Consider the following 18,584-nt stretch of genomic DNA (forward strand, 5'->3'; position numbering starts at 1 on the left):
TGTCCCCCACCTGCTGTCCCCGCCTCCTGGTGACAAGCTTTTACATCATTTTAATATCTAAAATAAATCTAGAATTAATTGTCTTCTGTTGTACGAGTATTTTCATTACATGAACCTACAACCCCTGGCAAAACTATGGAATCATCGGCCTCGGAGGATGTTCATTCAGTTGTTTAATTTTGGTAGAAAAAAGCAGATCCCAGACATGACACAAAACCTAAAGTCATTTCAAATGGCAACTTTCGGGCTTTAAGAAACACTATAAGAAATCAGGAAAAAAAAATTGTGGCAGTCAGTAACGGTACTTTTTTAGACCAGCAGAGGAAAAAAATATGGACTCACTCAATTCTGAGGAAAAATTATGGAATCATGAAAAAACAAAAGAATGCTCCAACACATCACTAGTATTTTGTTGCACCAACTCTGGCTTTTATAACAGCTTGCAGTCCTCTGAGGCATGGGACTTAATGGAGTGACAACAGTACTCTTCATCAATCTGGCTCCAACTTTCCTCTGATTGCTGTTGCCAGATCAGCTTTGCAGGTTGGAGCCTTGTCATGGAACCATTTTCTTCAACTTCCACCAAAGATTTTCAATTGGATTAAGATCTGGACTATTTGCAGGCCATGACATTGACCCTATGTGTCTTTTTGCAAGGAATGTTTTCACAGTTTTTGCTCTATGGCAAGATGCATTATCATCTTGAAAAATGATTTCATCATCCCCAACATCCTTTCAATTGATGGGATAAGGAAAGTGTCCAAAATATCAACGTAAACTTGTGCATTTTGTTGTTGGCTGGGGTGTTTGGCTGGCTTTGGTTTTTGTTTCCTGTTCTCCACCAGGTGGTAGCATTCAGGACTGAGTGGCTGAGCATTAGGACCTCACCCTGAACACCTGAGGCTTGTTTTCACAGGCAGGTCATCAGGACTCACAGCTGTGGTGTATTTTGTCTGATCAGAGATTGCTGCATTTAAACCTTGAATGCACGGTGTGATTGCCAGAGACTCGACCCTCTGTGAGCATGACGTGTCTGAGATCGACGTCAGGAGAACAATCTCACCATCACGGATGCAGAGGACCACTCACCAGGTTTGACGCCACAGTCTGTGAAGGAGGATTGGGTGAGGTCTCACGCTCTTCAGCACACTTCCTGAGGTAATTCAGGTTTTTTGGTGACTTTTATGAAGTAATGACAGTGGATTTGGTGTCCCTCACACCTTGTGTTAGTGAGCTGGTCACGTTATGCTAATTGTCTAATCAGCTTCTGCTGCAGTGGAGATTTGAACTGAGTTGTTGCCGTGCCTGCAGGGTAAGAAGCTGATGTATAGATTTAAGACAGGAAGGTTTGCTGATTGCGTGCACCTTTGAGTTGTGTCTCTCTGTGTGGAGTTGGACTCACCTCATGTTTCTTTCTCACAGACTTGGTTTGTCGCGGCCACCTGGGTGGTGTCGGCGCGGGGTCCCTGGGTCCGAACTGCTGTGGCTCCGACCGTTTGCGCTGTTGAGAGGCGCCGTGTTTCCACCTCACCAGACACGGACTTTTTAGTTGTTTAGCACTGCACACATGTTTATGTTTATTAATTCTGTTATCTTTTGAACCGTGCTCTGCTTATTTTATGCTGGGTCCTTTCAAACGCTGTGTCGTGCTCCGACCGCGTCCGAAACATAACACATTTATTGATGATGTAATGACAGCCATCTCCCCAGTGCCTTTACCTGACATGCAGCCCCCATATCATCAATGAATGTGGAAAATTTACATGTTCTCTTCAGGCAGTCATCTTATAAATCTCATTGGAACGGCACCAAACAAAAGTTCCAGCATCATCACCTTGCCCACATGCAGATTCGAGATTCATCACTGAATATGACTTTCATCCAGTCATCCACAGTCCACGATTGCTTTTCCTTAGCCCATTGTAACCTTGTTTTTTCTGTTTAGGTTTAATGATGGCTTTCGTTTAGCTTTTCTGTATGTAAATCCCATTTCTTTAGGCGGTTTCTATTCGTTCCTCATTTGTTTGTGTTGTGCATTTTCGATTTTGCTTTAAGTTTTCTGTCTTGACGCTTTGATGTGTTCTTTGGTCTACTCAGTATGTTTGCCTTTAACACCTTCCCATGTTGTTTTTATTTGGTCCAGAGTTTAGACACAGCTGACCTTGTGAACAACCAACTCTTTTGCAACACTGCGTGATGATTTACTCTCTTTAAGAGTTTGATAATCTCTCTTTGTTTCAACTGACATCTCATGTGGAGCATGATTCATGTCAGTCCACTTGGTGCAACAGCTCTCCAAGGGGGTGATCACTCCTTTTTAGATGCAGACTAACGAGCAGATCTGATTTGATGCAGGTGTTCGTTTTGGGGATGAAAATTTACAGGGTGATTCCAAATTTTTTTCCTCAGAAATTGAGTGATTCCATATTTTTTTCCCTCTGCTTGGTCTAAAAAAGTAACCGTTACTGACTGCCACAATCTTTTTTTCCTGATTTCTTATAGTGTTTCTTAAAGCCAGAAAGTTGCCATTTGAAATGACTTTAGTTTTTTGTCATGTGTGTGATCTGCTTTTTTTCTACAAAATAAACAACTGAATGAACATCCTTCAAGGCCGGTGATCCATAATTTTTGCCAGGGGTTGTATTGTACCTGTAAAAAAACAAAATAATAAAACATATTTTGAAATACTATTTATTGTGCTATGAAATTGTGTCCCTGAATGTGCATGCAACCCTGTTAACCCATACCATTTTTGCCTGGCTGATGAAGGGTCTAAAATATTATGTCATATTACAAACAAGAAATGACATCATCCACGTTTCAAAAATCCTGGGTAGACCAAGGTGAGTGCCCTCTTGCATCTTTGATATATTTTCAAATTTTTCTGGGTTAACTGAGTGCGTAAAGCTAAACACTCAACCCTGTTACTTATACGAGGTTATTAGATAATAACCCGACCTTTAATTTTTTTTTAATTATATGGATTTGAATGACGTGCGATTACACCAATCATGCTTGAACCCTCGTGCGCATGCGTGAGTTTTTTTCACGCGTGTCGGTGACGTTATTTCCCTGTGGGCAGGCCTTGAGTGAGAATGTGGTCCCGCCCTCTCGGCTGAATTTCCTTTCTTTCACACGCTGCTCGAGACGGCCGCGCGTTGCTTTATCAAAATTTTTTTCTGGACTTGTGAGGAATATCCGAGTGGACACTATTCGAGAAATTAAGCTGGTTTTCGGTGAAAAGTTTAACGGCTGATGAGAGATTATGGGGTGTTTCTGTCGGTGTAAGGACTTCCCATGGAACGGGACGTCATGCAGCGCTTCCAGGCGCCGTCGTCGGCCTGTTTCGACCTGAAAACATCCTAATTTAAGGCTTAATTCACCCAGGACGTCGTGAGAGAACAGAGAAGATTCAGAAGAGGCCGGCATGAGGACTTTATGCGGACATTCCACTGTTTAAGGACATTTTTTAATGAAAGACGTGCGCGCAAATCTGTGTGCGCCGCGACAGGAAAAACACCTCCGTGTTGAAAACCATTTGTAAAATTCAGGCGGCTTTTGATGGCTTTCAACAAGTGAGTAACTGAGAAATTGTTTAACAGCTTGAGCATGTTCCAACTTGCCCGTTAAGGTTTCCAACGGAGGTGTTTTTCCTGTTGCAAACCCCCGCGGTCGGGTCCGGCCCAACATGCGACTCTGCCCGCACGTTCTTTCATTACAAAATGTCCGTTACAATGGAATGTCCGAATAAACTCCTCATGCCGACTTCTGAAAGTTCTCTGTTCTCTGACGACTTACTGGGTCAACAGAGCCTGAAATGTGGAAGTTTTCAACTTGAAACGGCGAGACGCTGACGCCTTGAAGCGCAGATCGCCGTCAGGCACCGTGGGCCGTCCTTACGGCGACACTACCAGACCAAAATCTCTCATCAGCCGTTAAAATTTTTACCGAAAACCAGCTGAATTTATCGAATGGTGTCCACTCAGTTGTGCCTTACAGTTTTGAAAAAATTTTTATCAAACAAAGCAGCTCTGAGCCATTCCTAAACAATGAAAAAATGATAATATATATATATATATATATATATATACACACACTCAACAAAAATATAAACACAACACTTTTGGTTTTGCTCCCATTTTGTATGAGATGAACTCAAAGATCTAAAACTTTTTCCACATGCACAATATCACCATCAAATCTTGCGACATCTGTGGCATTGTGCTGTGTGATAAAACTGCACCTTTCAGAGTGGCCTTTTATTGTGGGCAGTCTAAGGCACACCTGTGCACTTGGAGCGCCTTGGGGCAACTGTTTGTTGTGATTTGGCGCTATACAAGAAAAAAGTTGATTGATTGATTGATAATCATGGTGTCTAATCAGCATCTTGGTATGGCACACCTGTGAGGTGGGATGGATTATCTCAGCAAAGGAGAAGTGCTCACTATCACAGATTTAGACTGGTTTGTGAACAATATTTGAGGTAAATGGTGATATTGTGTATGTGGGAAAAGTTTTAGATCTTTGAGTTCATCTCATACAAAATGGGAGCAAAACCAAAAGTGTTGCGTTTATATTTTTGTTGAGTGTATATATATATACACACACAGCAAATAAACACGTGGTGGAAAAAGTACCGTTCATGGCTGAGCTTGACAAATCATATAATCACATAATTTAGTAGTTTATGACCCATATTTCTTAAATATACAACATAAGATGCTAAAACTGAAGATTTATTTTTAAGACGTGTATATGCCAAAATGTCCTCTAATTATGGAATGTCCCAAAAATGAAGACTCTCTTCAAGTATGCAAAAAGCTTTCAAAGTTTAAGAAAAAAAGGAAATTGAAATACTAACAGCAAAACTCCTCAATTTTGACACATTTATGAAGTAATCTGCAATAAAAATAAATAATGATAATCATACAATATCCACTACATTACGCGGGATTAAGTGAAATATGAGAGCTTAAGTAAGATTACCTGCCTCCCCTCAAGCTGTCTAAACTCAAAAAATAACTAGTCCTCATATCAAGTACGACCAGGCGGCAGCTACCGCGGAGCCAACCAGCAAATAAACACACAACAACGATTCAAAGAGCAGCGATAAGAAAATCAAGACAGACGTGAGGATAAGGAAAGAGAGAGACAGATGGCAGAGGGAAGGAAATATTCCTCTCAGATGGAGTGATATACGAGAAGGAGACTGAAAAAGAGGAAGGAACACTAACGGACGTAGATGTGTGTCTGTGTGTGGGGGGGGGGGGTCCAATGTAAAACTCTCAGTGAACAGTGAATATGTGTAAATGACAAAATGTACATCGGCCTTCTTTTATAGATTTAATCTGAACTAGCATGTTGCCCTCGAGGATCCATGTTTTTAGAACCTTAGACCTCAAAAAAATTCACTGGAAGAACTCCACCTTTTTATTATCTGTTAATTACTTTTTAATGTTAATATACTGTCTTAATGTTTTTATAAATTGTTTAGGTTCTTGTTATCATATACACACTATTATTATTAATACTATTACTACTACCAGTACTGTTATTATTATTTTATTTTATTATTTGGTTGTTAAGCTCTGACGTAACGCATCACGTAATAAATCTGTTTCCGGGTCCAAAGACCTGTAAGTTTACAATTAAAGTTACGTCTGTATGATCCTTTTAAGGATCTACAGTTTAAGTTTTGTTTGTGTTTACAGTGTGCACAAACCTCCGTCCCGCCATTCTCTGCCTCCGTTAACTGCATTCGTCTGTTTCTAAGGTAAGAACACTTGATAAAACATTTTTTCTTTTACTTTATATATTTTATTATGCACAGTTAAATATACATGTCTGTTTGTTAATAAAAAAATATTATTATTACAATAAATAGGACGTTAAAGTGCGAACTTCACTTTCCCCCAAACGACATGAACAGGAAGCGTTCGCAGCTCATAGCAACTCCTATTGAAAATAACAGAGTTTTTCGGCTGTAAACATGTTATTTCTGCTCTAAAGTTGGACATTTTAACATGGAGTCCTATGGGAATGTTTGGAGACAGCCTGAACGGCCAGCCAAGGAACTGCAATAAGTCCGAAATCCGGGAAGGTGTCAAAATATGCAATCAAAGGTTACTGCTTGCTCCACCTGTGCATCAAGGAGCCTTGACCCTGCCACGGGTTCACTGAGTTTCCTTCCTTGGACACCACTTTTGGAGGGTACTGACCACTACAGCCTGTGACATCCCACAAGAATTGCTGTAAAACTAATCCTCTTCAAACCCCCCCCATGTAAAACTAATCCCCTCCCAATCGGGCTTCAGTTTGTTCACTGAAACAGGTCAAACTCTTGGTTCACTGAGTACAAACACAGTGAACCAGAAATGAAATATCCCCTCACCAAAATCTGTTGTGTGACTTTGAGAATATTGCCAAGTTTTCCTTCCTTCGTTCCTTCCTTTGCTTTCTTTCTCTAGTGTATGTGATCCTTTTCTCCTTTAAACACAGTAAGTGAACAGAGTTTCTGAGTGTAGAACACAGTACAAGTTTTCCTCCAAGAATCCTGGCTTCCTCTCATCTTTCCTTTACTCTTGCTTCTTCTCTTACTCTTGCTTCCCTTCTTGCTTCCTTTCCCTAAAAAACTTTCCTTGGGTGCCTCAACCGCTCATTTCCCACTTCCGATGCAGCTGTGGCTTCTTGTTTTTGAGAGTCTGCACCCTCACAGCCAACGTGCATTCTTAATTAGACTCGTGTAAGAGGCTGGCATCTGCTGTGGCACACACAGGAACGCGTTCCCTTAGTGGACGTCCTGCATGTGTTAACGAGAGTGCTGTGGCTTTAGTAAAGCGTTTGGCTTTGAATCAGGTATTTCCACATACACACAGGAAGCAGCGAGAACAGCTCGATGGTGTCATGACGGCTTGTGTCACTCACGATGGCGGCCACGTTGTTGCTCTCCTCCATGACCAGCGGAATACTGGCTGGAAGGAATCGCCGTTGCAGTCAACTCGTCCAGTGTTTGTTCCAATTCCTTTTCAAACCTTCAGATGACACACACACACACACACACACACACACACACACACACACACACACCCACACACACCCACACACACACACACACACACACAGAAAAACTCAGACAAGGCAAACTCTGTCTCATAAATTTAGCAGCTGGTTTCCAGTTTGTGCAAGATTTTTCTTATAATCGTTATTTATGTAACAATTTTTTATAAGAAATGTGCAGAAATAGAGAAGGTTGCATAAAATATTTGTAATGGTACAGATTTGTGCAGCATGGGCTGTTTTCACTGTAACACCAGCTGGAGGTGCAAAAACGCTTTAACAATCAAAGTTTGCCAGCAGCTACATGTTAATCTGTCGTGGCTTATTTCTTTGGGGTATCTCCAGTTACTTGGGGGTCACCACATCTGCAAATATGATACAGAGCCGCATTGGGATTTAGCACAGGTTTTATGCCAGTTGACCTTCCTGACAGGTCCTAGTGTTCTCAAATGGTCTCCCACAGGGGTGCCAAAAGGGGAGAATAAGGAGAAGGAATCTCGGGGGCCATGACTGACAGGAGCCCAGAGAGGCCCCTTATACATTTATAATACTAACAAAATAATATGGGGGTGGCCCGGTGAGATTTCTTTTCACGGGGCCCAACATCCCTGGCGGCGCCCCTGGCATCCCAATCAAGTATTACTCAGGACCTACTCCGCTTCACTGCTGACATGTGGCGGCATCAGGTGTGCATAGAGGGGTGAGGCTGTCACACTAGTAAAAGTATAAGCCACATTTGTTTTTAATTCATATATTTTATTTAAACAGAAGAACAAGACAACAAACTAATGGATGAAGAACAACTCCAACCACAAACCAAAAATTACCAAAAAAAAAAAAAAACAACAACAAATGAAAAACACACACAGAGGACCAATCAACAACTCCAGACAAAAAAAAAAAAAAAAAGAACCAATGGCTCCTCCAACTGTACGAGTGGCAGTCAGACAACGGCACAACCAAGACCCCAGAGCAGGTTCATCCCAATGTCACTCCCTTATTTCACGGGGAGACTTCACCAGGTGAGATTTGCCTCACATTGTTATTCAGAGGCTTCCAGTGGTGACAGAACCAGGGAGCCTCAGAGTGTGTACTTAATATTTTTCCAGTTACAAAAAAACACAAGATATCATGCAACCAGGCCTTAATTGAAAGCGTCCTTCCATAGGAATTACATGGCAACCTGTCGCCGCTGTCTCTTGTGTCGCACCCAGTGTAAATGCAAAAAAATAAAAAGGACCGTTAATTTATGGACAGACCACGTAAGATCATTATTAAAGAGGTCAAGTTGTGCAAAACCAGTTATACTGCTCCAAAAATGAGAAAGCGAGTGACAACATTATAGCAACATGGTGTGTCTGTCAGGGCATCACCCAGCATGCAGGTGCAGGGCTGAGGACCCCAGGAACTGCAAAAGGTCAAGGGGGCAATCACATGTGACCTGACAGTGGCAGTTAGATGGCTGGAGGAGGCGATGGACCAGTGGTCAGTTTGGGTGGTGGTCAACCATGACCCTGGGCGGTTCCGTAGTGGCACCAGGTCGTGACGCCAGACTGGACAAGACCTGCCCTAATGTTCAATTCCAATAAGATTTCAATACTATCAGCTAGTTATTTATATTGTGCTCAGTATGCAAAATGGCCAGTATGACCATATTAACAATCTGTTTTCTTGGTACTCGTCTCTTCCTAACAGCTGATTTCTACAAAAACTGTAGTGACGGAATAAATGCAGGTAGAATTGTTACACCTCTCTGTGCTGATAAAACTAAACAGCTATGTGATAAATAAATGATAAGAACTAAGCTCAGAAGGTTGGTTTATGGCTCCACATTCTTTGGTAGTAAAATTCTGAATTACTAAGTTCTTAAAGAGAGCTTCAGGCAGTTCTAAGAAATATTTCACAGCTTGTTCCATGTTCTCTGGTTACACACAGGAATGGAAAAAAGGGATTTGATCTCATGTACGTACAACATCATTATCCTCTGTCGGACCGCCTTCTTATATCACTCCTCCTCGCCTCCAGCAGCAAATTATTAAAGCAGCACAGTTTGTCTCCGTCTCTTGCAGTTTTTTTTTTCCTTTACATGACACCACTTTCACTACGGGGGCGTCTGCCTCGCTCTCTCCGTCCTCGTGCATCCTGTCAGACTGTGTGTGGTAATGCAGTCTGTAAAGCTGAGCACTGTGCAGAGTTCGCAGTCCTACGTCACGCACATTCCACGGTGAACAACTATCAGGCCTGAGGCATCTGACTGTGCTGTTGTAACAGCTTAGCGAGGCCTCAATGATGAGCGGAGCCACTGTATGACTGATATTTGTGACTCCCGAGGAGTGGTATGCACACTGTTTAATGTCTACAGCTGCACACACAAACTGACATAAACCTCTGCAAAAAAACTTTCAGATTTAATTTTGACGTGTGTGTTGTGTCACATGTATTATGCCCTTTTGACGATGGACCTGGCTATTTTTTCATGCATGCTGCAAGTGGTATGCAGCTAAAGTAGACAAAAAAGGATCTGTATCTGTCGTTTGGACAACATATTGGCACCACCAAGTACAGATATTTGTGTACTCGTCGATACCGAGTACCGAAACAAATACATAATGAAACCATTACAGTGTTATGATGACTTTGAAAACATGTTTTCTTCATCAGTTAAGGCCCTGTCACACTTTGACGATTTAGCCAGCGTATGCCAACCGTATTAAAAAATGCTGGCATAAGTTCAATAAGGGTAAGTTTTTTTTTTAAGTTAAGAGCACGTTGAAACACACTGAAGCTTGCTCCTCAAAACATTTTGGGCATGCTGAAAATTTTCAACACATGCCAGCGTGTGACTCATACGTTCGGCACATGCTGGACACAAGTTGTAGGTAAATTATGTGATTGTTGGCACACGTTTCTTGAAATTTACTCATAAGTCTAAATCCGTCCATTAATGCTGGTCACTGATTGGCTGAAAGCCGTGGTCCGTATGCAGAACGACTGTTTCATTCACACATGAAAAAATATAAAATCTGACCTGTTCATTTCAGTCCAATTCACCACCACAGACGGGCATGAATCCACATAACGCTCCTGATTTTTGAAAATGACCTCGTAAAATCCTTTAATTCGTGGCCGGAAACATAGTGTTTTAAAGCAAGTCCCGCTGTGTTTTTTTTTCTGCTCCAGGTGTGTTTCTCATGTCGGTGCTGCGCTGTGATCACACAGAAGCACTGTGATGATTTAAACTTTTAAAGCGCCGTCGCTGTGGTGTGATCATCAGATGAACAGATCGATCGATCAGGGTGATCACTCCTGATTAATGCGCTGTTTAAACATTTAAAGTGCTGTGGCTGTCGGTGATCACCACACTGACAAATCACACAGCATTTCATTCAGATCACACCTGATCGCGGTCGACTGGCACTTTAAAAGTTTAAATCATCACAAAAGTAAGTAAGTCCCTTTGGCTGCTCCCTTGTTTGCACTCGGGGTCGCCACAGCAAATCCAAGTGGATGTGCATGTTGAATTGGCACAGGTTTTACACAGGATGCCCTTCCTGACGCAACTCCACATTACATGGAGAAATGTAGCAGGGGTGGGAGTCAAACCCGGAACCTTCCTCACTGAAACCAAGCGCACTTCAAACGCTGGTCGGTTCTCCGGGCTGCGTCCGACACATAACAGTAGTCTCTGGCCAAACATCACGGACCCAGCGGTAGCAGAGACGGTAACGCGCCGGGAAGGCGGCAGCAGACATTCAGAAGTTATCCGGATCAGTTGCGGGTGCTCTCCGCGGGATGGTGCACGTTGGAGAACCCATTACTGAATACTGATTTGAGCGCTCATGCAGCCGTGTTCCTGTGTGTGCCTTATCCGTGGGTCGTGGTGGAGTGTGACTGGCGACGGCTTCGCGTCACACTTCGACCGGATAAGAGGTTTAAACGGGAGCTGCAGGAGTGGGTCTGTAATGGGTGAACGCGCACGGCGGAGCTCTGTGGCACGGGTCGCTGTGCTTCCTGTGTTACAGTCGTAGCCCCGTTTCCCCGGGTAATGATAGCTACTGCGTCTGTTGTGTCAGCTCCGGTGTTATTTAGTTGAATCACATTTTTGGTTGTGTGTTGCACACAGCTGCGCAAAAGCAGCTCGTTTGTTTTCTCTGTCACCAAAGGGGGTTTTTCATTTTTAGCACTCTGGCTCCCTCTGTTGGTGACTGAGTCACATTACCGTCAAGCACTTAAGTTGGAACAGGTGTTCCATTTGTTTGAGCTTGAAGGTATAAATCACTTATTTGTTTTGTGTTAGTTCATTTTGTGTGGGTGTTTTTTGAGTTGGTTTTTGTGTGGGTTTTTTTTTTTTACACTATTAGTGTCTGGGGTTGTGTCCCTGCAGTCTGTTTGGAGCACAAAAGGACCCAAGCAACTTTATGTTAGTCTGTTAGTCTTTCTTTTTATTTTTTTTAGTTTCACCTCCCAGGGTTTGATGGGACGGTCCCCTGGGGGGTGATGGGGGGGTAATTGGGTTGTTTTTTCTTTTTTTTTTTTTGTTATGCCCTCTCTTCTCCTCTGACTCCAGCCGGGTGAGCCGTAGAGTCGGCGTTGCTGGAGTGGTGCAGTTTGGTTATGCTGGGCGTTTCCCAGGTAACCTCTGCACCCGGGAGGGGAGGGGGGGTTTGGGGTTTTCTTTTTTTTTCCCTCTCTTCTCCTCTGGCTCCAGCCGTGTGAGCCGTTGGTTGTCGGCGTTGCTGGAGTGGTGCAGTTTGGTTATGCTGGGCGTTTCCCAGGTAACCTCTGCACCTGGGGGGGGGGTGTTTTTGTTTGTTGATTCCCTGTTCCACCTCCAGCTTCAGCGCGCCTTTGAGCCGTCTGCCATCGGCGTGGCTGAGGTTTGGGGCAGTGGGATATACCCGCAGCTGGTGGCTGGTTTGGAAGTCGGAGGAGTGGCGCCGTTTTGTGCCGCCTGCCATAACCGCTGTTCCACTCCTCCGGTTGGCTTCTGGGGTATAGTCACGGTTGGTGACGCTGGACGTGCTTCCAGTTTCCACTGCGCCAAGGGGGTGGGGTTGGGGTTGTTTTGTTTGTATGTTTTTTTTTCTTTCCTTTTGTTTTTCCCCCCAGTTTCCGCCCTCAGGGTGTGACTGTGGTGTCCTCTGGGGGGGAAAGGGCTGTGGGTCCATCTAGCCATAGACGGCCGGGGCTGGGTCCGTTGGTCATGAGGGGAGGCGTCTCCTGGGGTTGATGGAATGGTCCTCTGGGAGGCGCTGGGAGTCCCCGTGGGTGACGTTGGATCCCAGAGGGACCTCGGCTGTGGTTATTACTCCTGGAGATGGCGGGATGTCCTCTGGGGGGTGTTGGTCCCTACATGTCGTTGGGGGGGGGGGGGGGGGGGGGTGTTAGCATTTTTATTTGCAAGCTTAAGTTTGGGTTTTTCTTTTCTCCCCTTCCCGGGGTTTGATGGAACGGTCCTCTGGGGAGGGGGGTGTTAGCATTTTTATTTGCAAGCTTAAGTTTGGGTTTTTCTTTTCTCCCCTTCCCGGGGTTTGATGGAACGGTCCTCTGGGGGGGGGGGGGGTGTTAGCATTGTTATTTGCAAGTTTAAGTTTGGGTTGTTTTTCTTTTCTCCCCTTCCCGGGTTTGATGGGACGGTCCTCTGGGAGGGGGGGTGGTTTGGTTGTTTGTGTTTGTCTTTTTGTTTTATGACTAATCAGACTGAACATGGTTGGACAAAGGCTGACCGCACAGGTTTAAGAACTCCTGGCCACACCTGTGCTAAGTGACTGACAGATACAAAGGCAAAGATGCAGCCAGAGGAGAAGACATCAACCGTTCTGTTAAATGAAGATTCTGTTGGAAGACGAATGCAGGTACGGTTTCCAGCCATGGTCCCTGGAGGGGGGTGTTTCTCCTGGGCCACGTTTGTGTGGTCGCCGGGAGGCTTCCCGTGAGGGTGGGGTGCTGTTGTGGCTGGCGTGCCTGGCTGGCTTTTGTGTGTCTTTTGTTTCTGTCTTTTGGTTTTCCTCCCAGGTGGTGCGCATTTGGGACTGAGTGGCTGTGTAGCTGAGTTTATCAGGACCTCACCCTGATCACGTGCAGCTCGTCAGGACTCACAGCTGTGGTGCATCTACATGGATTGGAACATGGTAGCATTTAAGTCTGGAGTACACAGTGTGTATTTGCCAGACTCGACCTTGTGACCAGACGGGTGAGATCGTCGTCTCTAGAGCCATCTCCCATCAGTGGATGCAGAGAACATCCAGGTTTGATGCATGGTCTGTGAAAGAGGAAGGGGTGAGGTCTCACGCTCGTCAGCACACTTCCTGAGGTACGTTTGGTTTTGTGACTAACATTTATACAGTCAGTAAATGTGGTGTCCCTCACACTTTATTATATTGAGCTGTATGTTATTCATGTAAATCAGCTTCCACTGCAGTGGAGTTTTGTGAATGGGGTGTTCTATGCCTGCAGGGTGGGAAGCTGATTTGCATTTAAGCCAGGAAGTGTTTGCTGTTTGTACACCTTTGAGTGGTCTCTCTGTGTGTTGAGTGTGGACTCACATAATGATTTCTTCTTTCACAGACTCGGTTTATCGCGGCTACCTGGGGGTGTCGGCGGGGTCCTTGGGTCCGAACAGTTTTCTGGCTCCGGACCGTTAGCGCTGCTGGGAGCGCACCGCAATCCACCACACCAGACCGCGCACTCTTTTGTTGTTTTCGTATCACTTCACTGTTATGTTTATTAAACTCTGTTGTCCTTTGTACCGTGCTCTGCTTATTTCATACTGGGTCCTTCAAACGCTGGTCGGTTCTCCGGGCTGCGTCCGACATAACAGCACTAACCACTTGGCCACCACCCCTGCAAAGTTTAAATCATCACAGCGTTTCATTATTCAGGTCTGTTATGACCTGATCAGGGCTGATCAGGTCCGCTGATCAGGAAGCAGCCGGCGCTTTAAACATTGAACCCTCTGGGATCCGAGGGCATTTTTTGGACAGTTCACTCGCCTGGCATAAATGTTTTATTATTGCTGATAAAAGCTCACCCTGTATCCCACAGTCAAGTAGTATGTCTCTTTTTTTCTCTCTTTTTTTTATATGCTATAGTGGTGTTTTATAAGTCTAATAAAAGGTTTACAATCAGAAATTATTTTCACACACATTTATTCAAAACACACAGCAAACTATAATAAACAACTATTTTGACACTTTATAAAGGTATTTGGGGGCCTTGTACAAAAGAATGTAAAAAATAAAGGTTCTAACAATAAAGACAAATGCACATTTTGAACAATATATACAAAATGGTCTGTGTGTTTATTGCTCTTCATTGCTCTTTATGCAGCAATTATAACACAACATTCACAACAAATAGTGAAGTATCTCATCCACTGAGACTCTGCCTCACCACATGAGATTACTCTGCCGTACGAGTGGATTCTGGAAAACCATGTGTCGGTGAACCAATTCCTGATTGGACACTCACATTGCTCACTGTTATGTGTCGACGCGGGTTGAGGAGCGGACCTGCGTCTGACAGAACCCAGCGCTAAAAATAACCAGAAAGCGGTTCCAAAACAAAACAATTTATTTTTTACCCTCATTGGTGCATAACAATGTGTACAAACTAAACAGCGTCTTTCTGGTGGAGTGACTCTTGGCACGCTCTCCAGCGCCCGTAAGGATCTAAGCCCGGCGCTCCTGGACCCACTACCACCGCCAAACACTCCCCAGGTGGACACGACAAACTGACTCTCTGTGAAGCAAAGAAGAGGTGAGGTAAGTCAGCAGTTACAACAATATCTTTCAAAAGACACACGCTATCAGCAACCCATTCAGGTCTATATCTTTTTTAACTTTATGCAAATGAGCAGCTTCTCACAACAGGTGGAGGATCACTTATCCGCACGCCACAGCAGTGAGAAGCAAGCTGCACAATTCTCATCTCAATTCAAGTATACTGTGTAACAAAACACCAAGTTACTATCAACAATTAGTCAAACACTTAATCACCTTTAATGTGTGCTGACAGCATGTGTCCTCACCCTTCCCTGCTTCACGGGCTCGATGTGTCAAACCCAGGCGCGGTCCTCAGCGTCTCACAAACGAACATCACAAGGTCGAGTTCCCGGCAGTTCTGCTTGAATCACACATGACTTAAATGCAGAACGCCATCCAATTATCTGCTTCAGCTGAAAGTCTTTAAGGTTGCATGTGAGCGCCATCCACAGGTGCTACACATGATGTTGATGAGGGTGAGGACTCTTCAGCCAGCACCTTCTCCACAGACAAATCAGTTTCCATGCCACCTGAAGAGCAAAGAAAAGAAAAGAACACCAAAATATCCAGCCACACCCCCCAACACACAACACTCGTCATCACACAGCTTCTATGAGGAGTACAAACATGTTGGATGGCTGGCTCGAAAGTCCCGGGAGTTTACTTTTCAGCAAAAAAAAAGTATGTTTCCATCTCATATCATTAAAAACTTATTTACAATTTAGTAAAACTTGTACTCAGCCATCATATAAGACGGTGTCAAGCCCCAGAGGGTTAAAGAGTCACAGCACTCCATTCATTCACGACAGCGTTTACTTAGGGTGACCAGTATTTGGGGGGGGGGTATTCATCGGTGTATCGGTGTATGTTATGACACAAATGACATGGTATCTGTATAACAATTGCATTTATTGGCCCGAATAACAAAAACAACATATGTACACTAACAAAAACATATGTACACTGACAAAACATATGTACAATGACATTTTTGAGTGTAATAGTGGTAGACTAAGAAAAAAAAAGAAATAGGGCCATCGGTGCAGCATTTGAAAAAAAAAAATAGGCCCTCTTCAGTCCTCCTGAAAAAAAATTGGCTCCTCTTCAGTCCTCCTCTTGCGGGGTGTATTTGTCAGAAGACTGCATCTCTTTCAACAGTTTACGATTACCCATTAAGTAGGTATGAAAATCTTTGCAGGTCATGTTCCTGAAATTGGTGCACAAAATCCCTTTCAGTGAATCCACAGACATGCATTCCTCTCCTTGTCCACGCGCTTGCATCAGTGAAAAGATGCCTCCACATTTGCATTGTGGGTAGGTATGGCAAAAAAAAAACAAAAAACTGTACCATCTTGAGCAGCTCTGAATGAAAATCAACACTTGATGTGCTGTAGATCACTGAATTCCGCACCATTTTTCTCAATGAATTTCTTGAGATTGGTGACCTGATCAAAGCACTTTGCATCATCAACTTCGACTCCCTTTTCAGCCAGGTTCCTGATGCAGGCCTCCACATCATTCCAGTCTGGAATTTCACTCAGATCCATCCAGATAAAAGTGGAAAACTCCTCCATGGGTGCCATCCATTTCTGAAGGTAGTCAAGACATGAACTGTACAGGCATCCTGAGCACTGAACTGGTCACACCTTTGCCCATATCCATCCTTCTGCTTTTGAGCCAGCATACTCTTGACTTTAAGAGGCATGAAGTTGTTCATCTTGCACTCATGAAGCAAGCTCTGGACCTTGTTCAGAATCCTCTTCACCTCCACAACGGAGTTATCCTCCCTCTCCATCTCTTGAATATTGGACTGAACACTGACATCAGTGAATGCATTTGCCACAGGTAAATTCACTGAACTCATCCTCAAAAAACGTCTTGATCTGCAGTGGTGGCCTGTCCTGGGACAAAAAGAATGCTTTCAAAGCTGGATACATTTGCAGTAATCACTCAATCCCTGGGAATAATGACAGCCATTGTGTCTTGCTGTGAGAGAGGAGAACCCTGTAATTAACATCAGCAAATTCACAGTACTACTTCAAATTCTCTGTGCAGACAGTGTAGATATGAAAGTGATAGATTTTGAAAATGATTTGTTCAATGTCAAGGTCTAGTGTGGTGCCATGGTGAACACAATTGTTCAGAATATGAGCTGGACAGCCAACACCAGTAAGAGCTGTGTTCTGCAGGGACTTCTTTAAATTTGCAAAAACTTTCCTTCCTCATTATGCCAGATTCCTCCAAACATTGTTTGCAGTTATCTCCAGTAAATGCAATGCATTTAGAAAAGATTCCCTTCTTTTGCAGTGTGTCTTTTATGTACTGAGCAATGGTGTCAGCTGATTCATTTGGGGTGCTTTAATTTGATTAATTGCTTTGCACACCACCATTCTTCCAGTCGTAATATTGGATCAGCAGAGGGAACAGTTTTACTGCTCCATGGTTGCTGCCATCAGTGGACACGCACAGTAGGGAACCTTGAAGTGCTTCTAAAGCAACGTCAACAGAATGGGGGGCTATGGAATTTACAATGGCTTCTGTCTTCGTTGGGCGCATGAGAATTTTTGAGCTGTTGGGGAGTCTGTGAAAACCTTCCTTAACAAGCCAGATGTGCAGTCCACTGACCTGTAGCTTTCATGTGCTTAACTGTGTGAAAAGCATAGCTGCCTTCTGCTGCAGTGACAACTACACTCTGGGACTTAGTCACAAAGAAATCCGTGACTTTAGATGATGAGCTCTCGCCCCTCGCTGCTTTTGTGTGCTTGGTTGAATTTATGTGTACCTGCAGGTCGTTGGCACCTTTATTTGCCACAGACATAAGTGCCTGCCTTACACGTCAAGCACTCAGCTTCAGGGATCACGACCCTGGCAAAAGCACAGGAATTTTTTCTTCAACTCCTTTGTGAACATGCATTTTCATTTCGGCATTGCCGTAGAACCAGCAGACACACATGTGCTTTGCTTGTTAACACTCGGGGTAGACTGGCTAGCCCACACTACTTCCTTCACACACACACAATGCAAAGTGACTAGATTTGAGGAGAAGTGCGTGACTAATTTGCAAATGATACAGAGAAACCTGGAATGCAGTAAAATGGAACAGAGTAGCAATTCTATTGACAATGTACTGTACATGTATTATGTTTGAGGCAGTTGAACAAAATCCCGGACGATTTTGAAATTCCTCCCAGACATTTTTTCTCAAAAGTAGGACATGTCCGGGAAAAAGAGGACGTCTGGTCACTCTAAAAGTTTACTACAGCCAGTCGACTCATCAGCATTCTGTACACAATGAAAATGGACCACCAAGAAAAAAAAAAAAAGAAAAAAAAAAAAGTTAAATTACTCTGTTTCTGATGTGCACCACATGGTGCAGTACCGACCCGAACCACTGGGTTGAGACGGGGCTGTTGGCATACGTTGGATAATCTTTAAAGGGGACAGAGAATCAAAATCATCTTTTTCATGTTTTTGGTGTTAGTTCAGAGTCTCCCCGCTGTGGGGAAAACACACGAAGTGCCAGCAAGTTTCAGAACCTCTGTTTCAAGTATTTCTCCTTTTTTGAATTGTACCGAGTAAACAGGCCAATCCGTTTTTGAGAGAAAACTTACGTCAACTTTCACCAATAGCCCCCCCACACACATCCACACCCTTTCACACACGCCCCTTCGAAATTAATTATTCGTAAGGTTGTGCCCACCTATTTGTAACACTCGAAGAGGAGCAATGGCGAGCTACAGGTGTGCTTTCCCAGGCTGTTTTAGC

General features: G+C 43.9%; 1 protein-coding gene and 1 long non-coding RNA gene across 2 annotated transcripts in view; both read right to left on the reverse strand.

Annotated features, from left to right (window-relative positions):
* Window positions 1-18,584, reverse strand: part of LOC117511779 (DNA (cytosine-5)-methyltransferase 3B-like) — a 175,809-nt gene that overhangs the window by 102,856 nt on the left and 54,369 nt on the right.
* Window positions 1,865-15,883, reverse strand: LOC117511781. The gene is made up of 3 exons (XR_004561079.1): window positions 15,768-15,883; window positions 2,174-2,176; window positions 1,865-1,874 (listed from the first exon to the last, which is right to left on the reverse strand). It is a non-coding gene; the product is annotated as an uncharacterized LOC117511781 (long non-coding RNA).

The sequence above is a fragment of the Thalassophryne amazonica genome, chromosome 6 (assembly GCF_902500255.1).
Source record: "Thalassophryne amazonica chromosome 6, fThaAma1.1, whole genome shotgun sequence".
In the NCBI taxonomy this organism is placed as follows: Eukaryota; Metazoa; Chordata; class Actinopteri; order Batrachoidiformes; family Batrachoididae; genus Thalassophryne; species Thalassophryne amazonica.